Source organism: Primulina eburnea, chromosome 14 (assembly GCF_022965805.1).
Source record: "Primulina eburnea isolate SZY01 chromosome 14, ASM2296580v1, whole genome shotgun sequence".
NCBI classification, from domain to species: Eukaryota; Viridiplantae; Streptophyta; class Magnoliopsida; order Lamiales; family Gesneriaceae; genus Primulina; species Primulina eburnea.
This window is the reverse complement of record NC_133114.1, coordinates 17,893,139-17,913,340: the sequence shown is the minus strand read 5'-3', so window position 1 is coordinate 17,913,340 and position 20,202 is coordinate 17,893,139. Positions and strand designations below refer to the sequence as shown.

Here is a 20,202-nt window from a genome sequence, read left to right as displayed (position 1 = left end):
TTGAAACGTAAAAATGAAAGTGAAAGAGAGAGAAAAGAAAAAGTATCGATTTACTTAGATTTGAAAAGACGAATCTTTAATATAAATAAATATAATTACTATACATATATATATACATATATATATATATATATATATATATTAATTTAAACGGGTATTCGGATCGGGTGTGGGTCGGATTATATCAAACCCGCCTCCATACTCAAACCCAAATATCCCCATATTCGATTACCCAATTATTTAATTGGGTCTAAAATCTCTACATGCCCTCTTCTATTCGGGTCGGGTATCAGATCCTCCAACGGGTTCGTAGGAAATTGCATCCCTAGTATCGAGTACGACAGTACACTCCCGAGTGACATTTATTTTCCGCATTAGCTTAACAGTCAAAGTTTTAAAGGATGTTGTTAATGATTTGATTAGAGATTTTTATGCTTTATTTGGAGGATAGTTTCAATCATGTTAAGAGGTGGATGTTGAATTTTGTTAATTGACGATTTAGGGATTTTTTATGCACTTGAGATTTTAAATGTTAAATTATTTTGATTTATTAAAATGTTAAGTTGTTTTATTGGTGAATTTCGAAATTTGAGGTTCTACAAAAAAATAAAATAAAAAATTAACAGGGTTTTAAAGTTAAAAAAATAGTGGAAAACGTTTCAAATTTATCCTAAGAATTTTATAACTTCAAGAAAATAGAAATGTGGTGAATCAGCTCGATGTTAGTTATCAATTCCATGACAATATTTACCAACCAAACTCATAATTCAATCAATTAACTTAATATATTTACACATGCAGAAACTTGCTTCGAACTTGGGGATCCAGAAGGGGAGAATCAATATATTCCATAAATTCATTAGAGATCTTTAAAGAGGAGACTGCAAGTCCATAAAACTAATCATCTGGTGTTTTATTCATTCCCAAAAACCATATATGCGATGAGAAATATAGAATAACTAAACCAAAAATTATATATAAACCACAAATGCTCAAAGCAAGGTAGCATTTGTAAATATTCAAAAAAGTGATTATAGATATTTTTTATATAAAGTTTCACAACTTTATATAAAAAAAAATGAAGTTCATAATCATTTTTTTTCAACCATTTGCAAACATTAAATAAACCGCCGGCTGGTCCTATAACGAAAGAAAAGTATCGGCATTATTGCTTCTTCTTCCCTCGCATGGAGTTTTCCTTTTTCCACAAACCTTGGAAGTTAAAGGCCTACACGTACGGAAAGCAAGAAACAAATACTCGTAGTAGGAAAACAGGAACATAAAAGGCCGAAAATTCGGAGAAAATGTCTTACCCCAATTGCAAGGTGGTGTCCACTAAGTCTGCATCTCCGGTGCTAGTATCGCAAGCTAGTTGGGGACTGGCGACGCCTAATTGTCCGAGCTCGAAGTTGAGAAGAAGTGGTTGTTGATAGCTGATCGGGGCACAAAGCCTTTCAAGGTTTTCAACCTATGAATCATATTAAGCCCCAGTGCATATTACTTACTTAGATATATTCACATCAATAACTCGAAATGAGAGAGCTAGCAACACATGCCTTTTGGCGTAAAGTCACATTCTCCTTCATGGATTGTAGCTCCTGCAATAAAATTAAAAAAAAAGGGACAAATGTTTTTCAATTTTCCTCCAGGACCTGTATAAGAAATCAGCTGGTATATTTATGCAAAAAATAAGAGATTAATCTGCATGCATACATCATCCCTTGATTTTTGAAGTTTCTGGACCAATATTGCCTCCTGAAACCGTAGCATTGTCTTTTATTGTTAGCATTGAAAGAGTAATACGTTTTGTTTTAAGTCCAAAGTCTAATTTAAAGGACAAACCTTCCTATCCTTGATGCACAATAGCCCTTCGTTTAGTTGTTGTTCGAGTTCTTGCAAATCTTCGCGAGTCATGCTATTGAGATCCCTCCCCAACACATGCCTGCAAATTAACAGGAAAGACACAACACAACACGGATTTTCGAAAAATACAAGAATCTCATTTGTTTTGAGAAAACATACTGGTCCTCCTTCTGTTTGAGCATTTCCATCTCTTCTCTCAGAACATCCTCCTCCCTCTGTTAAGAGAACCAACCATATTAAATCCGATACATATAATGAATATGTGGAAGGATTAAAAGTCCATAGATATGTCAAATTTTAAGCATCACATGTACCTCTGGAACACCCTTTTTAACTCGCTGGCACTCTTCGAATCTCTTCATTATTTTCACCATGCTGCAGTAATCAAGAGAATCAGCGTTCGACAGATTAGCTTGTTTCGGTTTCTCAGAATCCAAACAATTTACTCGAAAAACAAAAACAAAACAACAGCCATGTGTATTCAAAGACAATTATTTACTATAAATAACCAGCTTTTATAATATCTTTAAGGCCTAACCCACCCCTAGCTAGACTCTGATAAAAGTTAAACGTGTGATTTGAAGAGACATTTTGGTTGGAATGCTTGAAGAATTAATATCAGTCAAAAGTTCATTTTCCAATTATTAATTAGTATGCATTTAATTTTTGTAGTTGTAATTCTTTATAAATTCTGAAATGTAATCCGTTTAAGGTGTGATCAAATATATCTTGTCTCTATTCTCCAACAAAGTGGTATCAGAGCTTTTTTATCGGAGTGAGACAATTATATTTGAAGACATCACCATGAATTCTCTTCCTGTACACTTTCCGAAACTATCAAAGGAAAACTACAGCAACTGGAGCATTAAGATGAAGACTCTGTTGCGTTCTGAAGGTGTGTGGGATGCTGTAGAAAAAGGTGTGGAAGCTCCCGAAGATGAAACAACGTTGAGTCAAGCCCAAAGAACAGCGTGGCAAAAATCTGAACAGAAGGATCAGCAGGCACTGTCCACCATTCAACTTTACGTAGATGATGAAGTTTTTGAAAAAATAGCCACGGCATCAACGTCGAAGGAGGCATGGGATTTGCTTCAAAATTCATTCAATGGAAGTGACAAAGTTGTACGTATTCGTCTTCAAACTTTGAGAAGAGAGTTTGAATCATTAAATATGAAAGAGTCGGAATCAATTTCGGAGTATATTTCTCGCGTTCTTGCCACCATCAACCAATTGAAAAGACTCGGAGAGAAAACAGAAGATGTTCGTGTGATTGAAAAAATTCTTCGATCACTTGATGCGAGATTTGACTATATTGTTGTGGCTATAGAAGAATCAAAAGATTTAGATTCCATGACGATTGATCAATTGATGGGATCGTTGCAAGCTCACGAAGAGAGAATTAAAAGAAAGGAAGAACCACCTTCACAATCTTTGCAATCCAAACTTTATTTGGGAGAAAAGAATGAAGATTTTAAATCTTTTAATCGTGGAAGAGGAAGAGGTAGAAACTATGAAAGAGGTCGTGGACGAAGAAATTCTCGAGGCAGAGGAGGAAGATGGAATGGATACAACGGTGATTCAAATAATCACCAACGATACTCGAAAGGATACCATGATGAATCAAATAATCAACAGCAATACTCGAGAGGTCGTGGAAGATCTCATTTTCAGCAAAGAGGCGGAAGAAATAAAGCAGAAATAAGATGTTACTCCTGTCAAAAACTTGGTCACTACGCAAGTGAGTGCCCAGATTCAGAAAAGAAAGAAGAAAAGAATCATTATCTTGAAACCGAAAATGAAGAATCAACACTGTTAATGACATGCAAAAGTGAGGATGAACAAAGCACTGGGGAAACTTGGTATCTTGACACCGGTGCAAGCAATCACATGACAGGTAACAAAGATCTGTTCACCTTTTTTGATAAGTCGTTTGGAGGAAACATTTTTTTTGGAGACAAGACTAAAGTTTCGATTGATGGAAGAGGTGATGTTTTGATTAAACTAAAGAACGGAGATCATCAATTTATTTCCGATGTTTATTATGTTCCTGCTTTGAAGTCAAATATTTTGAGCATTGGACAATTGCTTGAAAAAGGATATGCAGTTGATATGATGAACTGTGGACTAGTGCTCAAAAGTCACAAAGGGAAGATGATTGCTAAAGTGCCTATGACGAAAAACAGAATGTTTCCTCTCAACATTGAAACATGTATTTTGAAGTGTTTCAAGAATAGCATTTCCGATTCATCATGGCTATGGCATTTGAGAATGGGGCATTTAAATTTTGAAAGTTTAAATATTTTGAGTAAAGAAAAGATGGTTGCTGGTTTGCCATTATTTTGTCATCCTAATCAACTATGTGAGAATTGCATATTTGGCAAACAAACAAGGAAAAGTTTTCCGAAGGAATCCTTGACGAGAGCATCAAAACCTTTGGAATTAATACATGCTGATATTTGCGGACCTATCAAGCCAACTTCATTTGGTAAGAACAATTATTTCTTATTGTTCATCGATGATTTTTCCAGGAAAACATGGGTTTACTTTCTTAAGCAAAAATCTGAAGCTTTTGAATCATTTAAAAAATTCAAAACATTCGTAGAAAATCAAAGTGGGTTTGTGATTAAAGCCTTAAGAACCGATCGTGGAGGAGAATTCACATCACTAGAATTCAACAACTTTTGTGAATCTCATGGAATTAGAAGGCCACTAACTGTTCCAAGATCTCCGCAACAAAATGGAGTTGTAGAACGGAAGAATCGAACTATTTTAAATATGGTTCGTAGCATGCTGAAAAGTATGAATATGCCAAAGATTTTCTGGGCAGAAGCAGTAGCATGTGCTGTATATTTATCCAACCGTTGTCCAACCAAAAGTTTGGAGAAAATGACACCAATTGAAACTTGGAGTGGGCGAAAGCCAAGTGTTTCTCATCTCAAAGTATTTGGAAGTGTGGCTTACTCACATGTCTCTGATGAGTTGAGAAGTAAACTCGATGACAAAAGTGAGAAACTTGTTTTCCTTGGCTATGCGGAAAATTCTAAAGGATACAAGTTGTATAATCCGAACACAAAAAGGCTTATCATTAGTAGAGATGTTGTCTTCGATGAAAGCAAGTCATTTGATTGGAAAAATCAAAGTGATGAACATGATTTCTCGTATTCTCCAGAAATCAGTTTTGATAATACAGAATCTGAAATCACAGAACCTGAAAATTCAGAAAGCATGGATGCAGATTCTCGGTCTGAAAATTCGAATGAAAGACCTCATCGGTTCAGAAATCTAACCGAGATATACGAAGATTCTGAAATTATCAATGATCCTACTTTCTTTTGCTTATTTGCAGATATTGAGCCATTAGATTTTGAGGAGGCAGAAAAACAAATTGAATGGAAAAAGGCTATGGATGAGGAGATTGCATCCATCAACAAAAATCATACTTGGGAGTTGACTCGGTTGCCACCCGGAAAGAAAGCAATTGGTGTGAAATGGATATTCAAAATAAAGAAGAATGCTGATGGCGACGTGGAAAAATATAAGGCTCGATTGGTAGCTCGGGGATTCACACAGAAAAAAGGGATTGATTATGAAGAAGTTTTTTCTCCTGTTGCAAGGATTGAAACAATTAGATTGATTTTGGCAATTTCAGCTCAACTAAAGTGGAAAGTGCACCAAATGGATGTGAAATCTGCTTTTTGAATGGAGAACTTTCAGAAGAGGTTTATGTTACTCAACCTCAAGGATATATTGCAGTAGGAAATGAAGATAAAGTCTTGAAACTAAGAAAGGCACTATACGGACTTAAACAAGCTCCAAGAGCTTGGTATAGTTGCATTAATTCTTATTTTGAGCAAACCGGTTTCCAGAAATCACCACATGAGCATGGATTATATGTGAAGAAAGAAAAAGCTGGAGGTGTGTTGATTGTATGTTTGTATGTCGATGATCTTATTTTTACCGGAAACAACTCTAGCATGATTGAAGATTTCCGAAAATCCATGCGACAAAGGTTCGAGATGACAGATTTGGGTCTTATGTCATATTATTTAGGTATTGAAGTCAAACAAGAAGATGGAGGAATCCGGTTAAATCAGAAGAGATATGCAGAAAAAATTTTGAATGAATTTGGAATGAGGAATTGCAGCATTGCGGCTACACCTATGGATTCAGGTGTTAAATTATCTAAAGTTGATGGATCAAGTAGAACAAATGCAACTCTTTTCAGAAGCATGATTGGAAGCTTGAGGTTTCTAACTTACACCAGACCGGATATTCAATTTGCAGTAGGTGTGTTGAGCAGATTCATGACAGCACCTACTCAAACTCACATGAAAGCACTCAAACGGATTTTGAGTTATGTAAAGGGAACAATCAGTTTTGGTTTAGTTTACTCAAGTAATGAAGATTTTAAGCTGACTGGTTTTTGTGATAGTGATTGGGGAGGAAATTTAGACGATCGAAAGAGTACTACGGGTTTTGTTTTCTTTCTAGGAAATGCAGCGGTAGCTTGGAGTTCAAAAAAGCAGCAGATTGTGACGTTATCTTCTTGTGAAGCTGAGTACGTGGCTGCCACCGCTTGTGTTTGTCATGCTATATGGATGAAGAATGTAATGAAAATGCTACAACTTGAGCAACAAGAGGCAATTCACATTCATATTGATAATATTTCTGCAATTGCATTGGCTAAAAATCCGGTATTTCATGAAAGAAGTAAGCACATCGACACTCGATATCATTTTCTTCGTGATTGTGTTAACAAAGGAGAAGTTCTGCTGAAGCATGTGAAAACTCGAGAACAAATAGCTGATATTCTTACAAAGGCGTTGAAGATTTTAGACTTCCAAAGGCTCAGAGATAAACTTGGAGTTAAATCACAAGTTTAAGGAAGGGTGATAAAAGTTAAACGTGTGATTTAAAGAGACATTTTGGTTGGAATGCTTGAAGAATTAATATCAGTCAAAAGTTCATTTTCCAATTATTAATTAGTATGCATTTAATTTTTGTAGTTGTAATTCTTTATAAATTCTGAAATGTAATCCGTTTAAGGTGTGATCAAATATATCTTGTCTCTATTCTCCAACAGACTCAACCACAGTTCCAAAAGAACCGTGAACCGCAACCTAAACCTTTCTCTCAAAAACCAAAACCAAAACTCAGAACTTACAAACCGGTTTGGTACCGGTTCCTAAAAGTTAGAGGCCCTTACCGAAATCATAATCGAAACTGTAAATTTGATCTTTATAAAAATCAAATTCAACGTTATAGTATAATTGTTAAATAATAAACTTTAATTAATTAGTTTTGTTACCACATGAATCCATACTCTTTTGTTTTCCTGACCTCCGAAATCAAAACAGGAACCACGTATAGAACCCCAATCAGGCCTACCTATCCCATATATATATATATATATATATATATATATATATATATATATATATATATATATATATATATTTTTTTTTTTTTTTTTTTTTTTTTTTTTTTTGTACAGAAAAAAGCATAAGAAAAATTCTGTGAATCTAATTAATTTTACAAAACGTGCTTGAAAACATTATAAAAAAGTTGACGACATTCAAAATTTATCAAGAAAAGGAATTCTCATGAGAAACGAAGATAGCAGCATAGAGGGCGTACTCGGAACTAGCATATTCGAACAACTTCCCGTCGTTGGAGTATCCGATAATGGCGACTTCGGAACCGCAGAGAATAGCTAATTCACTCGCCTTCTTAATCAAACAATCACGCCTCTTGATGAACGCACTTTTTATGCCGCTGCTACTTTTTCCCTCGGTGATCTTCTCTGCGGAATCCATCTTCTCAGAACCCATTGATTTTTTTTACTCGCCAAAATCGCACGAAAATTCACTTTTCAGAATCCCAAAACGGCGGCTCTATGTACTCTGTGGCCTGCTTCTTCTATTATAACAAGGATAACACGAGGAAAAAAGAAGAATGCATGTAGGACTCTTTGAACAGGAAACGTACTTATAGTGCTTTTTTTTTAATTGGTGGTTTAGATTTGGTAAAATCTTTTTAAAGTTCTAATTATGTAAGTATTTAGATCAACAAGTCTCGTTTTTTATTGGCTGAGCCATAAATTTTTTAATCTGTGATAAAGATTGATTTCATCCATATTTGAAATTAAAAAAAAAAATATTTTTGAGGTAAAAATTAATCTTTTTAATTGATACTTGGTTAATATATATATATATATATATATATATATATATATATATATATATATATATATATATATATATATATATCTTATAAAATTTGGAGACGGTCTTATATATATTTTTTATATAAAATTTTTAATCATAGGTCTCGGTTTCCAATTTTTTAGGATTTTTGAACATTGGAGTCATTGAAATCTGATAATTAATTGTCCATGGTAGATCAACTTCGATACGAGGTCGGAGGTATCAGGTTTATGAGTCATATTTAATATTTTTTTATTTTATTATATGCCGCAAGTGCCCCTCGATAAAAAAAATTTCAAGCTTTGAAAAATATTATCTCGAATATTTAATATGACTTTAATTGATAATAAAAAAAACTTTTCTAATGTAAATTTTAATCATTTAGCGACTAAATAATGCACAAATATTTCAAATTAAGCTAATGTTTTATTCCTAAAACTATTTACTAATTTTAAAATTTTAATTATTACTTTGGCTTAATTTTTTTTTTTTTTGTAGCCGAAGATATTTTGTAATAAAGATCATAAGTTTTGTTTTAAATTAAATCTTATCTTTACGTATATTTTAAATTTTTAGATGAGGAAAACCATTAATTTGAAAATAACAAAATTTATCATATTTAGATAATTATTTCAATGATATAAACACACAAGTTGTTAGTTACATGATATGTCTAAAAGTGGAATTTTATAATACCAGTTCGGAGTTTCCAAATTTTACGACTTTCTAATTCAACTAGCTTATCATCCATATTTCTATCGAACTCTTGTATAATAATATACTAGTTAATATGCACATGCGATGCGTGTGTGTACAATCATTTTTATCATTATTGATGGACTAAAGTGAAATTTGACAAATTATGGAAGAACTAAATTGATATTTGAAAATATTAAATTAAAAAAAAAACAAAAGGGTAAAATTGAGAAAAAAAACAATAGAAACTATAAATAATTTTGTAACGCCCAAAAAATCAGTCCAACGTAAACTGCATGATTTAAATTGCTTACTCGCTTTGCTTAATTGATTTTAAATGCTTATGTGTTGCATAATATATGATTAAATGACATGATATTATGAGAATTGAAGATTTTGCCCGAATATTCTATAATAGGCTGGGGAAAAGAGACCGGAGACGACCAAAATAAAATAAATGTTTTTCGATAAAATTTTCAAAGCTTCTTAATATGATTAAAAATGATTAATTTTTTTTAAAAATGATAGAGTTCAAATTATTTTACGAGACGAGCACGATTTATTCCGGGAAGTCGGTTTTGGACAAACGAGAGACTTTTAAAATACCAAAAGCATTATTTTTGAAAATTGATTTTTATGAACTTCTATTTTTCAATTAAATAGGTGTTATTTGGCTCAATTCACCTATGTTGACTAGGCCCAATTGCTCTTAAACATTAAAGCCCAAAACCCAAGCCTATAATCATGCAAATTAAAATCTATAAAAATGAAAACCTAGGCATTGGAGACACAATTCAGCCATCCACAGCACACACAATAATTTCGAAAATTTAAAGTAGGAAAAACAAGGAGTCTTCGTCGCCCGTTCGTTCTTCCTCGCGCCCCATGCCGAAGATCGTGTATTCGAGCGTTCTAAAACGCAAAGGCATGTATCTAAATCCTTTGACACATCATTAAAACATTATTATGCATGATTTGATTTATTTTGAATGAAAAATATTTATGTTCGGTGGGTTTAACGATATAACGATTATTTTCAAAGTTTTGATGTTTTTACGCTTGTTTCTTTAACGCTATGATTCCTAAGGACACGCTATTGGGTTGAAACGAAGGTTTGAATCGAGTTGGTTAAGGAAGGACACGCCTAGTTTTCCTAGTCACCCGATTAGGCTAGGAGGGTTGTGCGCCAGGGGCTTGGTCAGGGTTGGGCTGGGGCTCGTTGTGATTCACGGTTCAGGGTCTGGGAGGGTCTTAGTAGGGCCGGGACCCGTGGTTTGTCGATATGGAAGAGTCCATGATCGCATGGAATTTTCCCATGCGCATAGATTGCAAGCCACGATCGGTTACAACGTGAGGGTCAGGACTTGGCTAGGGTGGTCTAGGATAGGTCGAGGGTGGTCCAATGAGGGTCAGGAGGGTTCGGGCTCGGGTCAAGAGTCCTCGCCGAGTTGGAGGCCTAGTTTTCAAGTCTCGGTCGCGGCTCATGATAGCACTTGTGGCTTGGGCTAGGGGCTGGTTAAATGGGTCAGGGCTGGTCAGCAGGGTCCCTAGGTGGTCTGGTCAGGGAGAAGGCCTCAGAGGGAGCCTGTTTAAGGGAAAAAAAGCCTCAGAGAGAGCCCAACGATCGTATTTTCATTTTACGTCGGTGCTTAGTGCCCCTCCCCATGCGCAACGGTGAGCTAAGACTGATCAGTCGACTCGAGGATAAAAGACTAGTCACTTTCAAGGATCAAACTTCACCCAAAATGATAAATGATTGAAAGCTTTACGATTTGACGATTTATTTAGGCTTACAAGTTATTTTAAATAAAAATATGATTTTAATGCATGTGTTTGTATATATATTATTTGTTACTCCTGTTTAGAACGTCCTGAGTCATTAGACTCACTAGATTTAAATGTTGCAGGTAATAATGATATTGAGTGAGGCGCTGACACTAGAGTGGATCGAGTACGGCAGTACACTCACGAGGGACATTTATTTTCCGCATTAGCTTAATAGTCAAAATTTTAAAAGATGTTGTTAACGATTTGATTAGAGATTTTTATGCTTTATTTGGAGGATAGTTTCGATAATGTTAAGAGGTGGATGTTGAATTTTTTTAATTGAAGATTTAGGCTATGCACTTGGGATTTTAAATATTAAATTATTTTGATTTATGAAAATGTTAAGTTATTTAAAGGCGAATTTCGAAATTGAGGTCATATAAAAAAATTAGTAGGGTTTTAAAGTTAAAAAAGTAATGGAGGACGTTTCAGTTTTTATCAGAGCGAAGGATCCCCAAAGGGTTGTGTTACTGTCACTCCGAGAAGTTCAAGAAGTCACGCTTCAAGTTTGTGAGTTTTTACTGCTTTAAACTTATACACTGAATTTTTTCTTAACGCTTTTATAGAAAATTAGAAGTTGCATTTTTTTCTAAATTGAATGCAAGTTGGTTGCGTGGCTTAGATGGTGTGTACAATTACGCTTCAGAGACGTGAGAAGAATTTGGTTTTGTGTATCTCGAAATTTTGCACTGACTAGGATTAAGTATAGGCGAATTGAATTTGGAGTTTGGACAGTATGTTTCGAACTTTATATTGTGTAGGAAGAGAATTTCGAACTGGATAGTATGGGTTGAACTTTAAGGAATCATGAATATAGGGACTGAATGATAATAATTTGATGGACTAAGTTGCAAGTTTTCGGAAATATCGAGGATGATTTGGCTATATAATTAAAAAATATAGGGGCTTACTCGAATGAATCTGGAAACTTGGAGGGCTCAAATGAGAAAAATTTTGGGGCTGAATTAGAGAATTCCATAGTTTTTGGGTCTTGATTGCAATTTTAGGAGAATTATGGGGTCATTTTAGCAATTTTCAAAATCTATGGGAGCCGTTTTACATTAAATTCGATAGTTTGAGGAGCTAGGAAGGCGATAAGTTAGGCTTAATCGAATAATCCGAGAACTTTGAGATTTAGGTTGCAATTTACTGAAAAATAAAAAGGTCTATTTGAATGAAGTCATCAAGTAAATTACCAATTAAGGGTCACACGAGGAATTGCGATTGAAGAAATTAGACAGATATGTAAGTATGAGGATGTCCTAGGAGAAACGAGAAATATGATTATTAGCAATTTTGATGAGAAAGTAAGATTCGTCAAATTAATAATTTTTGGGCATCATAGTGGATTAGAAGGAATTACAATTGTATTATAGGTGTTATAAGTGCATGTCGCGAAACACAAAGGATATAAATATTATTTGGGGACTATACAAGGGAATTGCAAAATTTGGGGAGTAAGTTAAGAGAAATAATTTCATTGTTGGATTGATATTGTGATTGCTGTGATTTCTAAAGTCCAAAAACCTCTATTTTTGAACTTTGTCACTAAACTTTATAAGCATGAATTCATTTGAGGAATGTTTAAAGTTATCAAGAAATAATATGTAGTGTCATAAAATAGTTAATTTTTATAAGATCATGAAATTGGAAATCTAAGTTTTAATTGGTTCCAATATAGGAAAGATTATTTTTGAAATAAAAAGAATATTTTTGAGATGAAAATTAATATTTTTAGTTGAACGGATCAGATTGGTTGAGATATATGTCTCATAAAATAGAGACAGTCTTATATTTTTTTTTATAAACTTTTTAATCATAGGTCTACGTTTCCAAGTTTTTAGGATTTTTGGACATATTTTTAAAATGAAATCTGATAATTAATTGTCCATGGTAGATCAACTTCGATGTGAGGTATCATGTTTATGAGTCATATTTAATATTTTTATTATATGACACAAGTGCCCCTCGATAATTTTTTTGCAAGCTTTGAAAAATATTATCTCGAATATTTATTATGATTTTAATTGAGTTCTATTTCTATTTTGATAATAGTAATAATTAAAAAAAACTTTTCTAATGTAAATTTTAATCATTTATCGACTAAAAAATGCACAAATTCTTCAAAGATAATGTTTTATTCCTTAGGGTTAGTGGAGGCAAATATTATGTCATCAACATATGTTTGAACAAATAAAGCATGGCCAGTCTTAGTAAATATAAACAATGTTTTATCTACGGTTCCAATTAAAAAGTAGTGCTCAAGCATAAATGTAATAAATGTATCATACTATGCACGAGGAGTTTGTTTCAGACTATATATCATACAAAATATTTATGGTAAGGTTATGCAATTTTTACTATTCGAAATGTTATTTTTCAAATATGGAAAGGACGCGATATTCTATGATTAGAAAGAAAAAGAAAAATATTTTGGAGGATGTGAATTGACTGTGACATAAAAGATATGATATATGATTTTTGAGAATATCATGAGGGAGAAGGCCCAGAGGGAGCCCAACGATCGTATTTTCATTTTTTCATCGGTGTCTAGTTCTCATCCCCATGCGCAATGGTGAGCTAATACTGATCAGTCGACTAGAGGATAAAAGACTTGTCAATTTCAAAGATTAAACTTCACCCAAAATGATAAATGATTGAAAGTTTTACGGTTTGACGATTTATTTAGGCTTACAAGTTATTTTAAATAAAAAGTATGATTTTAATGCATTTGCTTGTATATGTATTATTTGTTACTTCTGCTTAGAACGTGCTGAAGCAGTAGACTCGCTAGATTTGAATGTTGCAGGTGATGATGGTATTGAGGGAGGCGCTGACGCTTGAGTTGATCGAGTACGGCAGTGCACTCCCGAGTGATATTTATTTTCCGCATTAGCTTGATAGTCAAAGTTTTAAAAGATGTTGTTAATGATTTGATTAGAGATTTTTATGCTTTATTTGGAGGATAGTTTCAATCATGTTAAGATGTGGATGTTGAATTTTGTTAATTGACGATTTAGGGATTTTTATGCTCTTGAGATTTTAAATGTTAAATTATTTTGGTTTATTAAAATGATAAGTTGTTTTATTGGTGAATTTCGAAATTTGAGGTTCTACAAAAATAATAAAATAAAGAATTAATATGGTTTTAAAGTTAAAAAAGTTAGCGGTGTCAAAATGCAACATGACCCGTCAACCTGACACGACCCAACACGAAAAAAATCAAGTTCGGGTTGGGGTTTTTTCGGGTTCGTGTTGGGTTCGGGTTGATTGGGTTCGGGTTAGTGCCAGGTTAGATGGGTTTCGGGTTGGGTCGTTGGTTGACCCGAAAACTTTTTTTTTGAAAATATTACCTATATTTTTATATATTGTATGTTTGAACAAAATTTATTGTATATTTATATCAGAGTACGCAGCGGAAGCGTGATATGGTGCGAAATTTAAGTCGGTAAGATTGAGTATGAAGTAAATAATGGAGCCTAAACATTTCAATAGTCAAGACTAGGAAAATTTCGAGGACGATCTATTTAAGTTGGGAGGATTTGTAACACCCGAAAAATCAATCAAACGTAAACCACATGCATGCAAACAATATAAATTGCTTACTCGCTTTGCTTGATTGATTTTAAATACTTACGTGATGCATAATATATGGTTAATGGTATGATTACATGACTAAATGATTAAATGACATGATATCATGAGAATTGAATATTTTGTCCGAATATTCGATAATAGGCTTGGGAAAGGAGATCGGAGACGACCAAGATAAAATTAATATTTTTCGAAAAATATTTTCAAGGCTTCTTGATATGATTAAAAATAATAAAATTCAAATTATTTTACGAGACGAGCACGACTTATTCCGAGAAGCCGGTTTTGTGCAAACGAGTGACTTTTAAAATATCAAAAGCATTATTTTTGAAAACTAATTTTTATAAACTTTTATTTTTCAATTAAATAGATGTTATTAGGCTCAATTCACTTATGTTGAGTAGGCTCAATTGCTCTTAAACTTAAAAGCCCAAAACTCAAGCCCTATCATGCAAATTAAAATCAATAAAAATGAAAACCTAGGCTTTGGCGAAAAAATTCAGCCATCCACTTCACACAATTCACACAAAATAATTTTGAAATTTGGAATAGGAAAAACAAGGTGTCTTCGTCGTTCGTTCGTTCTTCCTCGCGCCCGACGCCGAAGATCAAGTATTCGAGTGTTCTAAAACACAAAGGCACATATCTATATCCTTTGACACATCATTCAAACAATATTATACATGATTTGATTTATTTTTCATGATAAATATTTACGTTCGGTGGGTTTAAAGATATAACGATTATTTTCAAAGTTTTGATGTTTTTACACTTTTTCTTTAACGCTATGATTCCTAAGGACACGCTGCCAATAGGAAGTGTTTAAGTGACGATAAAAGAGTCATTAAGGGTTGAAACAAAGGTTGGAATCGAGTTGGTTAAGGAAGGACACGTCTAGGGTTTTCCTAGTCACCAGATTGCAAAGTTGGTTCGGCTAGGAGGGTTGTGCACCAGGGGCTTGGCCAGGGTTGGGCTGGGCCTCGGTGTGAGTCTTGGTTTAGGGTTTGGGAGGGTCCTAGTAGGGCTAGGACTCGTGGTTTGTCGATAGGGAAGAGTCCATGATCGCATGAACTTTTCCCATGCGCATAGATTGCAAGCCGCGATCGGTACGTACAGCGTGAGGGTCAGGGCTTGGCTAGGGTGTTCTAGGCTAGAACGAGGGTGGTACAGTGAGGGTCAAGAGGGTTCAGGCTCTGGTGGTGGCTCTGGTTATGAGTCCTCGCCGAGTTGGAGTCCTAGTTTGTAAGTCTCGGCCGCAACTCATGCTAGAATTTGTGGCATGGGATAGGGGATGGTTAAATGGGTTAGGGCTGGTCAGTAGGGTCCCTAGGTGCTCTGGTCAGGGGTTGGCTCGTGGTGTCTTGGGTGTGGTTCGAGAAAAACGAAAGATGGTTTGATGGAATTAGCTTAGGTTCGAGTTAGGTCTAGGAAAAAAGAAAAGGGAACCATGGACCACGGGGGTCGATTCATGGTTCAGAAGGGTGGTTTAGGTAATAAAAGTCTATGTTTAAAATTTGGTAAGAATATATTAAAGTTTGAATTAATTCGGGAATTAAACGCTTCACAAATTAGTAAATAGAATAAATCAAAAACTTTTTGAATTTACTTTAAATAAAAATATTAAAATTAAATTTAAACTTAAATAATTATTTGTGATAGTCTAGAGTCAATGAAAGTAAAAAAAAAAAATCAAAATCGAGGAATTTTACATCCAGGGGCAATACAGTCATTTTACATCTAGGTAGTACGAAAAGGATTGGCATCGTTCCGAAGGATCATAACACATGTTAAATGATGTTTTTGAACGTTTATGATGAAAATATGATATTTTTTTATTTATGGTAAAGATATGAAATTTTTACTGCTCGAAATGTTATTTTTCAAATTTGTAAAGGACGTGATATTTTATGATTAAAAAGAAAAAGAAAAATATTTTGGCGAATGTGAATTGATTGTGACATACAAGATATGATATATGATTTTTGAGAATATCGTGAGGGAGAAAGCCTCATAGAGAGCCCATTTACGAGAAAAGGCACCAGAGGGAGCTCAACGATCATATTTTCATTTTTCGTCGGTCACTAGTACCCATCCCCATGCGCAATGGTGAGCTAAGATTGATCAGTCGACTAGAGGATAAAAGACTAGTCATTTCCAAAGATCAAACTTCACCCAAAATGATAAATGATTGAAAGTTTTACGATTTATTTAGGCTTACAAGTTATTTTAAATAAAAAGTATGATTTTAATGCATGTGCGTGTATATGTATTATTAGTTACTTCTGTTTAGAACGTACTGAGTTATTAGACTCGCTAGAGTTGAATTCAGCAGGTGATGATGATATTGAGGGAGGTGCTGACACTTGAGTGTATCGAGTAGGGATGACAATTGGTAGGGTATGGGTCGGATTTCATACATTCATCACATACCCATTTACTACATTCATCCCCATACCCATCGGGTATTGAATTTCATCCACATCCTCATACCCATCGGATTATCGGATACCCATATCCTACCCAAATACCCTATTATCATATACAATTAAATTTTGTCAAATTTAAATTGTTTCAATGAAGTTATGAATATTTAAAAAATTATTTAAATGAACAATAAGAAAAATTAATAAAGATAAAAATTTGCAAAATAAACTTTATAGAAAAAATAATAAAATATTAAAAATAGTTTATATTAGTTGAACAAAATTCCGCAATTCAACAAAAATAAAGTATTTTTCAATTTTTGAAGTCAAACATGAAATAAACTTACGAGTGGAGAAGATGAGAAATTGAATGAAAAATAAAAGAGCGGTAAAACCTTGAAACGTAAAAATGAAAGTGAAAGAGAGAGAAAGAAAAAGTATCGATTTACTTAGATTTGAAAAGACGAATCTTTAATATAAATAAATATAAATACTACATATATATATACATACATATATATATATATATATATATATATATATATTAATTTAAACGGGTATTCGGATCGGGTGTGGGTCGGATTATATCAAACCCGCCTCCATACTCAAACCCAAATATCCCCATATTCGATTACCCAATTATTTAATTGGGTCTAAAATCTACATGCCCTCTTCTATTCGGGTCGGGTATCAGATCCTCCAACGGGTTCGGAGGAAATTGTCATCCCTAGTATCGAGTACGACAGTACACTCCCGAGTGACATTTATTTTCCGCATTAGCTTAACAGTCAAAGTTTTAAAGGATGTTGTTAATGATTTGATTAGAGATTTTTATGCTTTATTTGGAGGATAGTTTCAATCATGTTAAGAGGTGGATGTTGAATTTTGTTAATTGACGATTTAGGGATTTTTATGCACTTGAGATTTTAAATGTTAAATTATTTTGATTTATTAAAATGTTAAGTTGTTTTATTGGTGAATTTCGAAATTTGAGGTTCTACAAAAAAATAAAATAAAAAATTAACAGGGTTTTAAAGTTAAAAAAATAGTGGAAAACGTTTCAAATTTATCCTAAGAATTTTATAACTTCAAGAAAATAGAAATGTGGTGAATCAGCTCGATGTAGTTATCAATTCCATGACAATATTTACCAACCAAAACTCATAATTCAATCAATTAACTTAATATATTTACACATGCAGAAACTTGCTTCGAACTTGGGGATCCAGAAGGGGAGAATCAATATATTCCATAAAATTCATTAGAGATCTTTAAAGAGGAGACTGCAAGTCCATAAAACTAATCATCTGTGTTTTATTCATTCCCAAAAACCATATATGCGATGAGAAATATAGAATAACTAAACCAAAAATTATATATAAACCACAAATGCTCAAAGCAAGGTAGCATTTGTAAATATTCAAAAAGTGATTATAGATATTTTTTTATATAAAGTTTCACAACTTTATATAAAAAAAATGAAGTTCATAATCATTTTTTTTCAACCATTTGCAAACATTAAATAAACCGCCGGCTGGTCCTATAACGAAAGAAAAGTATCGGCATTATTGCTTCTTCTTCCCTCGCATGGAGTTTTCCTTTTTCCACAAACCTTGGAAGTTAAAGGCCTACACGTACGGAAAGCAAGAAACAAATACTCGTAGTAGGAAAACAGGAACATAAAAGGCCGAAAATTCGGAGAAAATGTCTTACCCCAATTGCAAGGTGGTGTCCACTAAGTCTGCATCTCCGGTGCTAGTATCGCAAGCTAGTTGGGGACTGGCGACGCCTAATTGTCCGAGCTCGAAGTTGAGAAGAAGTGGTTGTTGATAGCTGATCGGGGCACAAAGCCTTTCAAGGTTTTCAACCTATGAATCATATTAAGCCCCAGTGCATATTACTTACTTAGATATATTCACATCAATAACTCGAAATGAGAGAGCTAGCAACACATGCCTTTTGGCGTAAAGTCACATTCTCCTTCATGGATTGTAGCTCCTGCAATAAAATTAAAAAAAAAGGGACAAATGTTTTTCAATTTTCCTCCAGGACCTGTATAAGAAATCAGCTGGTATATTTATGCAAAAAATAAGAGATTAATCTGCATGCATACATCATCCCTTGATTTTTGAAGTTTCTGGACCAATATTGCCTCCTGAAACCGTAGCATTGTCTTTTATTGTTAGCATTGAAAGAGTAATACGTTTTGTTTTAAGTCCAAAGTCTAATTTAAAGGACAAACCTTCCTATCCTTGATGCACAATAGCCCTTCGTTTAGTTGTTGTTCGAGTTCTTGCAAATCTTCGCGAGTCATGCTATTGAGATCCCTCCCCAACACATGCCTGCAAATTAACAGGAAAGACACAACACAACACGGATTTTCGAAAAATACAAGAATCTCATTTGTTTTGAGAAAACATACTGGTCCTCCTTCTGTTTGAGCATTTCCATCTCTTCTCTCAGAACATCCTCCTCCCTCTGTTAAGAGAACCAACCATATTAAATCCGATACATATAATGAATATGTGGAAGGATTAAAAGTCCATAGATATGTCAAATTTTAAGCATCACATGTACCTCTGGAACACCCTTTTTAACTCGCTGGCACTCTTCGAATCTCTTCATTATTTTCACCATGCTGCAGTAATCAAGAGAATCAGCGTTCGACAGATTAGCTTGTTTCGGTTTCTCAGAATCCAAACAATTTACTCGAAAAACAAAAACAAAACAACAGCCATGTGTATTCAAAGACAATTATTTACTATAAATAACCAGCTTTTATAATATCTTTAAGGCCTAACCCACCCCTAGCTAGACTCAACCACAGTTCCAAAAGAACCGTGAACCGCAACCTAAACCTTTCTCTCAAAAACCAAAACCAAAACTCAGAACTTACAAACCGGTTTGGTACCGGTTCCTAAAAGTTAGAGGCCCTTACCGAAATCATAATCGAAACTGTAAATTTGATCTTTATAAAAATCAAATTCAACGTTATAGTATAATTGTTAAATAATAAACTTTAATTAATTAGTTTTGTTACCACATGAATCCATACTCTTTTGTTTTCCTGACCTCCGAAATCAAAACAGGAACCACGTATAGAACCCCAATCAGGCCTACCTATCCCATATATATATATATATATATATATATATATATATATATATATATATATATATATATATATATATATATATTTTTTTTTTTTTTTTTTTTTTGTACAGAAAAAAGCATAAGAAAAATTCTGTGAATCTAATTAATTTTACAAAACGTGCTTGAAAACATTATAAAAAAGTTGACGACATTCAAAATTTATCAAGAAAAGGAATTCTCATGAGAAACGAAGATAGCAGCATAGAGGGCGTACTCGGAACTAGCATATTCGAACAACTTCCCGTCGTTGGAGTATCCGATAATGGCGACTTCGGAACCGCAGAGAATAGCTAATTCACTCGCCTTCTTAATCAAACAATCACGCCTCTTGATGAACGCACTTTTTATGCCGCTGCTACTTTTTCCCTCGGTGATCTTCTCTGCGGAATCCATCTTCTCAGAACCCATTGATTTTTTTTACTCGCCAAAATCGCACGAAA

At 33.9% G+C, this 20,202-nt stretch overlaps 2 long non-coding RNA genes across 2 annotated transcripts; both read right to left on the bottom strand.

The window, feature by feature from the left end:
* Positions 1-1,555: 1,555 nt before the first annotated feature.
* On the bottom strand, positions 1,556-2,053 carry LOC140812049 (uncharacterized). The gene is made up of 3 exons (XR_012113593.1): positions 1,843-2,053; positions 1,714-1,755; positions 1,556-1,598 (listed from the first exon to the last, which is right to left on the bottom strand). It is a non-coding gene; the product is annotated as an uncharacterized lncRNA (long non-coding RNA).
* Positions 2,054-18,564: 16,511 nt separating this feature from the next.
* LOC140811059 (uncharacterized) lies at positions 18,565-19,083 on the bottom strand. Its single transcript, XR_012113433.1, has 3 exons — positions 18,852-19,083; positions 18,723-18,764; positions 18,565-18,607 (listed from the first exon to the last, which is right to left on the bottom strand). It is a non-coding gene; the product is annotated as an uncharacterized lncRNA (long non-coding RNA).
* Positions 19,084-20,202: the final 1,119 nt, after the last annotated feature.